General features: G+C 42.6%; 1 pseudogene; it reads right to left on the reverse strand.

The window, feature by feature from the left end:
* Window positions 1-8,749: 8,749 nt before the first annotated feature.
* On the reverse strand, window positions 8,750-9,265 carry LOC114906445 (annotated as a pseudogene).
* Between the last annotated feature and the right edge of the window lie 692 nt (window positions 9,266-9,957).

Below are 9,957 nucleotides of genomic sequence, written 5' to 3' on the forward strand. Positions count from 1 at the left end.
GGGGGCCAGCTTTAGTCTGGGATTCCAATTCCCACTCCCCACCTCAACACAGACCCAAGGAGATCTCTCTGTGTGTAAATGGACTAGCCTTCTGTGGCCCCAGGTATTTTTCTAGCCTGTGGATGTTAAACTTTAGCTCCTTTATCTGGGGTTCACATCCAGTCCTCTGGGACACAAGAACATCAGCTTGGATGTTATCTTGGATGCTAATCTCCCCCACCGATACAGAAGAACACATCTGGCATGTGGTGATTCTGTACATCACATATTTTGCAGACTTTTAACTTGGGAATCCTGTGCTAAATAAACGAGTCCAGGCAGCTTAAGAGAGCACGTGCACTAGGTGGACAAGGTCACTTTGATTCTTATTGAATCACAAAGAGCACAATCACCCACAGTTACCTGGTGGCTGAGCCAGACCTAGACGTCAAGGGTTGTGGCTCTCAGTCCAGGGCCCTTTTGTGTGTCCCACATTGTGGCATCAATCTTGGAGCTGTGATGGCTTGCCGGAGTAAATAACTGCTCAGCTGGTAGAAACCTCAGAGGATAGACAATTCCATGTCCAAAGAAAACTACCTGGAGAGCTGAAATCCACATCCATTCTCCCACGTCAACTAGCTGATCTCACAGTGGAGAAGCAGCACTACGTGGCCTCGCCTGTCTGAAACCAGGAACTCTTCTACAGCAGCACATTTTGTTTAGAGTGAAATCTTTTTTACTGAGCACTCCCAGAGTCCCGATCTCATTTTCCAAAGTGTTTTCTCTCAAAACATCATCAGCTGAAAGAAACTTCTCTTTCCATAAATTAATTTTGTAAACAACTTTTCATGAACACCTACCTCGAAGGCTAATACTAAATGAGATACACTGATGCTGGCAACTACAAATTATCTTGCTTAGTGGGCAGTTTTGCTCCCTGGGAGGGAATTTTAATCTTCGATAGGAGCAAAGCAGCTTGGGAGTGAGGAGGTATGTCAAGCTGTCAACAAAGAAAAGGACCAAAGAAACCAATGTCACCTAATCCAAGGACACGAGCACGATGAGAAGCACTGGACTAAGTTGCCACCTGCTACAAATTTTTTAGCTCTACCCTCGTGATAACTCTATGTGTTATCCCCTAACGTACAACCCCTTGCCCTCCTATCTGTCAATTTCTTTGCTCATTGCTGTAAGTGGTATCTCCTAGCAGAAAACAGAAATCCCACCAAACAACCAGATTCACCAGGAAGATCTCAAAACTAGGTTGTTAAATTCAGAAGTGCTCTCATGCTGACTGGAAAACAGCTGCTGCCCCCAGCTCCTTGAGGTCTGCCTCCCACACTGACAGGACCACCCCAGGTCTGGGGAGGCCTACGTGGGTGCTGCCTGGGTTCTTGGTGCCCACTGGCCTTCCAGCTAGCACACCACAACTCCCATGCACCAGCACCCATCCTTACTTGTCCTCCCAGCCAGAGAAGGCTTAGTCCTCAGCTGGGAAGATGCCACCCCAATCGGTGGTGCTGGCTGACAGTGGACAAATGCCCAAGGCCTCCCTAGTCCCTGAGGCTCTGGCCAATCCTTATAGGCTCGTACTCCCCATACTGAACCATCACATTAATCTGGTCCAACTATAACTTCAGGTCTTCTGGTTATTTTTACTCAGCATATAACATACTAAAATAACGTAGCTCTTGACACTCAAATATTAGCATTAACTACTTAAAAAAATAACTTGATTGCTGAGCAGTTTTTATATAGTACGACTCCCAAACTATTGTTTCTCGTCAACAATAATTTCGCAATGATTTTGATTTTGTTCTTCATCTACAATCAATACACAAAACAGGATGTCAGAAATGGAGGTCTTTGCTGCAATCATTGGTTATTAAGTTCCTGGCATTCTGTTCATACATATGGTACAGGCAGACCTCAGAGAGATGGCAGGTTCAGTTCCAGACCACCGCAATAAAATGAATATTGCAAACAAGTGAGTCACACAAATTTATTGTTTTCCCAGTGCCCAGACTACACTGTAGTCTAGTAAGTGTGTAATAGTATTATGTCTAAAAACACAACGTACATACCTTAATTTAAAAATACTCTGTTGCCATGGATGGACCTAGAGATTATCATACTAAGTGAAATAAGTCAAAGATAAATATCATATGATATCACTTATTTGTGGAAACTCAAACATGACACAAATGAACTTATTTACAAAACAGAAATAGACTCACAATCATAGAAAACAAACTCCTGGTTACTGAAGGGGAAGGGGGGGGTTGATAAATCAGGAGTTTGGGATTAACATAGACACACTACTATATATAGACAACCAACAAGGACCTACTCTATAGCACAGGGAACTATACTCAATATTTTGTAATAACCTATGATGAAAGAGAATCTAAAAAAGAATGTATATATATGTATAGCTGAATCACTTTGCTGTACACCTGAAACTAACATTGTAAATCAACTATACTTCAATTTTTTTTTTTTTTTTTTTTTGCGGTACACGGGCCTCTCACCGCTGCGGCCTCTCCCATTGCACAGGCTCCGGACGCGCAGGCCCAGCGGCCATGGCTCACGGGCCCAGCCGCTCCGCGGCATGTGGGATCCTCCCGGACTGGGGCACGAACCCACGTCCCCTGCATCAGCAGGCAGACTCTCAACCACTGCACCACCAGGGAAGCCCTATACTTCAATTTTTAAAAAATGCTCTATTGCTAAAAAATGCTAACCATCATCTCAGCCTCCAGTGAGCCAGGAATAACATCAGAGATCACAGATCACCATAATAAAACAATTAAAAAGTTTGAAACATTGCCAGAATTACCAAAATGGGACACAGAAACACAAAGTGAGCAAGTGCTGTTAGAAAAATGGCACTGATAGACCTGCTCGATGCAAGGTTGCCACAAAACTTCAATTTATAAAAAACGCAACATCTGTGCAGTGCAGTAAAGCAACGTGCAATAAAATGAGGCGTGCCTGCATAAGAATCAAGAAATTTAAATAGCCTCTGAACCCAAGAACACAGATAGGCAATAATAACATAGCAGAAATACTGATAACCAAGAAAACCCCTCCGATACATTGACCTACAAACTATTCTGATGCAATATTATTCCCATCCATATATATAAACTGTGTGGAATTGGGGGAGCATTTTTACTCTCTTTGCATAAGATTTGAAGGGTCATGGTTTCCAAGATCTGTACTCACAGATGAGAGGGACAAACTCACCCAGAAGTAAACCCACACACCTACAGTCAATTAATCTTCAACAAAGGAGGCAAGAATATACAATGGGGAAAAAGACAGTCTCTTCAGCATGTGGTGTTGAGAAAGCTAGACAGCCGCATATAAATCAATGAAGTTAGAACACACTCTCACACCATACACAACAATAAACTCAAAATGGCTTAATGACAAGCATAAGGGCTTCCCTCGTGGCACAGTGGTTAAGAATCTGCCTGCCAATGCAAGGGACACAGGTTTGAGCCCTGGCCCAGGAAGATCCCACATGCCATGGAGCAACTAAGCCCGTGCACCACATCTACTGAGCCTGAGCTCTAGAGCCCACAAGCCACAACTACTGAGCCCATGTGGCACAACTACTGAAACCCGCGCACCTAGAGCCCACGCTCCACAACGAGAAGCCACAACAATGAGAAGCCCGCACACCGTAACGAAGAGTAGCCCCCACTTACCGAAACTAGAGAAAGCCCACACACAGCAACGAAGACCCAATGCAGCCATAAATAAACAGGTAGATAGATAGACTTAAGCATAAGACATGACACCATTGGACTTCCCTAGTGGTGCAGTGGTTAAGAATCTGCCTGCCAATGCAGGGGACACAGGTTCGATCCCTGGTCAAGGAAGATCCCGCACGCTGCAGAGCAACAAAGCCCGTGCACCACAACTACTGAGCCTGCACTCTAGAGCCCGTGAGCCACAACTACTGAAGCCCACGTGCCACAACTACTGAAGCCCGGGGGTTCCTAGAGCCCGTGCTCCACAACAAAAGCCACTGCAATGAGAAGCCCGCGCACCGCAATGATGAGTAGCCCCCCTCGCCATAACTAGAGAAAGCCTGTGTGCAGCAACAAAGACCCAACGCAGCCAAAAAAAAATAAAAGATGTGACACCATAAAACTCCTAAAAGAGATCATGTGCACAACATTCTGACATAAATTGTACCAATGTTTTCTTAGGTCTCCCAAGGCAAGAGAAATAAAAGCGAAAATAAACAAATGAAACCAAATCAAACCTACAAGCTTTTGCACAGCAAAGGAAACCATAAACAAAATGAAAAGACAACCTACAGAATGGGAGAAAATATTTGCAAATGATCAACTGACAAGGGCTTAATTTGCAAAATATACAAACAGCTCATACAACACAAAAACAAAAAAGCAAACAACCCAACTGAAAAATAGTCAGAAGATCTAAATAGCCATTTCTCCAAAGAAGACATACAGATAGCCAAGAGGCACATGAAAAGATGCTCAACATTGCTAATTAATAGAGAAGTGCAAATCAAAACTACAATGCGGTACCACCACACAGCAGTCAGAATGGCCATCATTAAAAAGGCTACAAATAACAAACGCTGGAGAGGGTGTAGAGAAAAGGGAACCCTCTTACACTGTTGGTGGGAATGTAAGTTGGTGCAGCCACAGTGGAAAACAGTATGGAGGCTCCTTAAAAAACTAAAAATAGAGTTACTATATGATCCAGCAATCCCATTCCTAGGCATATATCCAAACAAAACTGTAATTCAAAAAGATACACGCAGGGCTTCCCTGGTGGCACAACGGTTGAGAGTCTGCCTGCTGATGCAGGGGACGTGGGTTCATGCCCCAGTCTGGGAAGATCCCACATGCCGTGGAGCGGCTGGGCCCGTAAGCCATGGCCGTTAAGCCTGCGCGTCTGGAGCCTGTGCTCCGCAACAGGAGAGGCCACTACAGTGAGAGGCCTGCGTACCGCAAAAAAAAAAAAAAAAAAAGATACATGCACCCCAATGTTTACTGCAGTGCTAGTCACAATAGCCAAGACATGGAAACAACCTAAATGTCCATCGGCAGATGAATGGATAAAGAAGATGTGGTACATATATACATGGAATACTACTCGGCCATAAAAAAGAATGAAATAATGCCATTTGCAGCAACACGGATGCAACTAGAGATTATCATACTAAGTGAAGTAAGTCAGAAGGAGAAAGACAAATACCATATGATATCACTTATATGTGGAATCTAAAATATGACACAAATGAATCTATCTATGAAACAAACAGAATCAGGGACATAGAGAATAGACTGGTGGATGCCAAGGGGGAGGGGAGTGGGAGAGGGCTGGGTTAGAAGTTTGTGATTAGCAGATGCAAACTGGTATATATAGAATGGATAAACAATAAGGTCTGTATAGCACAGGGAACTATATTCAATATCCTGTGATAAACCATAATGGAAAAGAATATGAAAAAGAATGTGTACATATGTATAACTGAGTCACTTTGCTGTACAGCAGTAATGAACACAACATTGTAATTCAACTATACTTCAATAAAAATTTTTTAAAAAGATTGACAAACTCAAATGATATTCAAACACTTGGGATCCTTGTTCTTCTCTAAAAATATCAATAGAATTTTTTAATAACTACCATCTGTTGGGCAAATATTATGTGACAGATATAATGCTACAGACTCATTGTCTCATTTATTCTTCTCACAAGTCTATGCTTAGATGTTATTCTGATCAGAAAGGTTAACTAACTCGTCCAATCACTATCCTGCCTCAGGTTTGTCTGACTCTTAACTATTCTGCTATGTTGGCGTGTATCCTGCTCCTATTCTGACGTCTGACACCAATGCCAAAAGGAACAGATGCTCTGAACAAAGACTGAAATTTGACCTTGATTAGGGTACCAGAAAAAAGATGCAGTCTTGTTCTCAAAAAGGAAGATTTCCTCAAATAAAAGCTCGTCCACTTGACAAATATTCCTTGAGTCCCTATTGTGTGCCTGCCTTTCTTCTGGGAGCTGATTATTAAAGTAAAATTGAGATGGCCGCTACTCACTGGGTAACTCAGCACTATACTAAGGATGATTGATGAAAAGGAGGAAAAATGTTAACTTATACTGTTCTCCTTAAGTATAGGAGGGAGCTCAGCTTGAATCTTAATTTTGTTCACCACAGAAATCAGGTATGTTTATGGGCTTGGGAGGCAGAATACGGGATCCTTGAGCGTGTAGAGAAATGTACCATTTAAAGAAACTCATTCTAGGGACTTCCCTGGTGGTCCAGTGGTAAAGAATCCACCTTCCAGTGCAGGGGAGTCCAGTTCGATTCCTGGTCAGGGAACTAAGATCCCACATGCCACGGGGCAACTAAGCCCGCATGCCACAACTACTAAGCTCGCATGCCTCAATGAGAAGTCCGTGTGCCACAACTACAGAGAAGCCTGCGTGCCACGACAAAAGAGCCCATGCCGCAATGAAAGATCCCACATGCCACAACTAAGACCCAACACAGCCAAAAAAAAAAAAAAAAAGGAAAGAAAGAAACTCATTCTAAGGGAAGAGAAGTGTGAGAACAATTTGGGCACCAGGACAGTAGACAAGGTCAAAGAAGAAGGTTGGCCATCCAGGTCATCTGGATTGACGATGCAGTCCCAGAACCAGGGGCCCAAAGCAAAGGAGCGAACACAACCCACAAGAGCTGAACCACGAGGCGCCAACTGTGGCAGTTCCATTCACAGGCAACAGGACCCACTGCCCATGGATCTTGCAGCAATGGGAAACTGCGCCCTCCAGGCAGACATCAGTGCCCTCAGCTTGGAGGTTGGGCAGCTTCAGGACAAACCTCGGCTCTGGCCTCATCTTTGGAAACCACCAACAGTGAATGAACCAGCCGCTATTTTGGGCGTTAACAGTGTGAAGAGACTTTCCCACAGAGGTCTGGAGGAGGAGAGGGCATAAACATGGGCGCCACAGGGCGGCCAAGGGACCTCTTTCCTGGAGCCTTCATGAGATCCCTGCCTGAGACTCCCAAGACCATCTGGAAGGAACTGGAGGGACCAGAGTTCCAACAGAGTGCTGGAGGTGGAGGCTGAGCATGGGAATTTAAGGGAGTGCTCATCTTCTGCCAATTTGTATTAAGCAGATTTGTAATACTGCAGTGTGAGAAGATTAATGAAGTCTCACTGTATATGCGAAATGTGAAATAACTCATCCATAACTTTTAAAATTCAAGAATCTCTTAATCCAACAGCTGCATGACCAAGTGAATTTCATATCGAATTTATCCTATTATCACATGGCACAGCCACCTTTTTTTTTTTTTTAAAGGGTTTGTTTATTTAATACATCTGAAAATAATGCATATACAAAGAATTGAGACATGAGAAAGCATTGGTTCAACACTAATGACATCTAGAAGAATTCGGATTTGGGGAAGGTGGGGTAGATTACCTAACATTTTTAAGACTTGGAAACTGCAACCAAGAAAAGTGTTAACAGGGATTTTATCAGCTTATGAAGAGTCTTCATAAGACCCTCCCCAGGATTCTTATTAAACTAGAGAGCCTCACCTGGCTGCTCTAGGGTTCCTCATATGCAAAACAGAAATAAGGGGATTCCCCTGACTGGTCCCCATGTGGTTAAATGTTCTCCCCACCCCCACTCTACCGCACCCCACCCCCAGCTTCTTAATGAAGCAGGTCTCCATCCTAGTAACTTGAAAGAGGATGTGAATCATCCCATAGACATCTGTCTTCTAGCACCACCCCTCGGATTTCCTCTATACACCAGGTCTTCAGCTATGTTTTAGAACACTGTATCATACACTCTTAAGCCGCACATCTATGCTCAGCATATTAAGACAATGACTGACAGGGAAAAATTGTGTTTTCATTACATACTCAATCCATTTGGTGTATTTCAAAAGGTGCAATACTTTTCTTCATTTATCAGTGAAAGAAGTTAGAAATTAACCTCAAAAAAAAATCAGCAAATGGCAAACAAATTTCCTTGAGAGTCACAGTCACATATATAGTGCATCCTAGAAAAGAGGAGGGGCAAGACAGGTTCCGCCCACTTTCATGAGTTTCATCAAATACTGGACGTACTCAAGGGTGGAGAGAAAAGGCAACTTTCAAAGAGGAGTATATTATTAAATGAGGCGTTTACTATACTCCTTCCTAAGAGCGCCACGTGGGGAACACGTTTTCTAAACTAGATCTAGGAAGTGGGATGTGGAATCAATCCATCCTCCTCCCCTTAAGGGCTGTCCAATGGTTAATGAATTAAAAAAACATGACTAACTAAAAACAAAACCCCACACAAACCCCCCCACCCAGAAAAAGGAAAAAAAAAAAAAAAAACCCAGAAACTAGAAACTTACTCGCCAAAGTGGAACCCGGGAACAGCTTCAACAACCCAAATTAGTCTGCTACAGAGTCATCACAAGCATGCCTTGCTTTTAAACAAAAAATAATAATTTTTTTGAAACAAAATAAAAGCTAGTACTGATCACTTTTCTGACAATACACTATTACTCAAAATTAACTAGTATTGAGAGGGGGAAGGGGGCCATAGCTATGGGCCTTGTCTCACACGAGTGCATGTGGGTAGGTGCAGGGCATTTGTCATTATTACAAAAATGAATTTTAATTTTTAATCTTTAGTTTGATTTAAACATCGCTTTTAGTATGATGTGGACACCAGCTGTGCAGAAAGGGCTCTGGAGAGAAGTTCATAGCAGCACACACCTGCAGCTCTTCTTCAGCTCTGGAGGCTCCAGGGCAGCCAGGGTTGCTTCGTCAAAACACATTCTTCAGGCCTTTCTGTGTAAGTGCAGAACACTCCACATACTTGACAGCCTTCAGGTCACAGGCCAGTTTTTCAGCAGTCTCTGGGGTGATAGGCTTCTGTTTATTCTTAGCAAGTTTCTCAATATTAGAGGGGTCATCTCTGAGAACAATTTGGGTCCCAACAAGCAAGAAAGGGGTCTTTGGACAGTGTTGAGTTATCTCAGGCACCCACTTTTCTTAACATTTTCGAATCAGGATGGAGAGACCACTGAAAAACAGACTAGAAATACATCTGTTTGTGGATAACTCAGCAGTCGTAATCTGTCATAATCCTCTTGCCCTGCAGTATCAAAAAGTCCAAGAGTACGAGGCTCTCCACGAATCGTAATTGTGACTGCATACTTGCCAAAAACAGTCGGTACACATGGACACTGCAGGTCTAACTCTTTATACTCCATGATCACTAAAATAATTCCAAAGCCTTTTCGGAAAAAACCAAATGGAACTTGCCTACTTATCTCAATGACTGCATTTATCTTTGCCGTAAAAAAGCAAAACCAAAATTCCATTATAACACAGAGTCTCTTGATTTCAGAAGACTGTCTTTACAAAAGGCTCATAAACTGCTTATGGCCATGGGCGATTTCTGAGTGGGTGGACAGAATTAAGCACATAGAGAGCTGAAAAAATCTGTTTGTATCATCTTTAATTTCTTTCATCAGTGTCTTATAGTTTTCTGCATGCAGGTCTTTTGTCTCCCTTGGTAGGTTTATTCCTAGGCATTTTATTCTTTTTGTTGCAAATATCACTCATGATATACTAAAAGCAATGTTTAAATCAAACTAAAGATTAAAAAATTAAAATTCATTTTTGCAATAATGACAAATGCCCTGCACCTACCCACATGCACTCGTGTGAGACAAGGCCCATAGCTATGGCCCCCTTCCCCCCTCAATACTAGCTAATTTTGAGTAATAGTGTATTGTCAGAAAAGTGATCAGTAGTAGTTTTTATTTTGTTGTTTCAAAAAAATTATTTTTTGTTTAAAAGCAAGGCATGCTTGTGATGACTCTGTAACAGACTAATTTGGGTTGTTGAAGCTGTTCCTGGGTTCCACTTTGGCGAGTAATCTGGAACATCTAATTTTTGG

The sequence above is a fragment of the Monodon monoceros genome, unplaced genomic scaffold (assembly GCF_005190385.1).
Source record: "Monodon monoceros isolate NGI ecotype Baffin Bay Population unplaced genomic scaffold, NGI_Narwhal_1 Super_Scaffold_22, whole genome shotgun sequence".
Lineage (NCBI taxonomy): Eukaryota > Metazoa > Chordata > Mammalia > Artiodactyla > Monodontidae > Monodon > Monodon monoceros.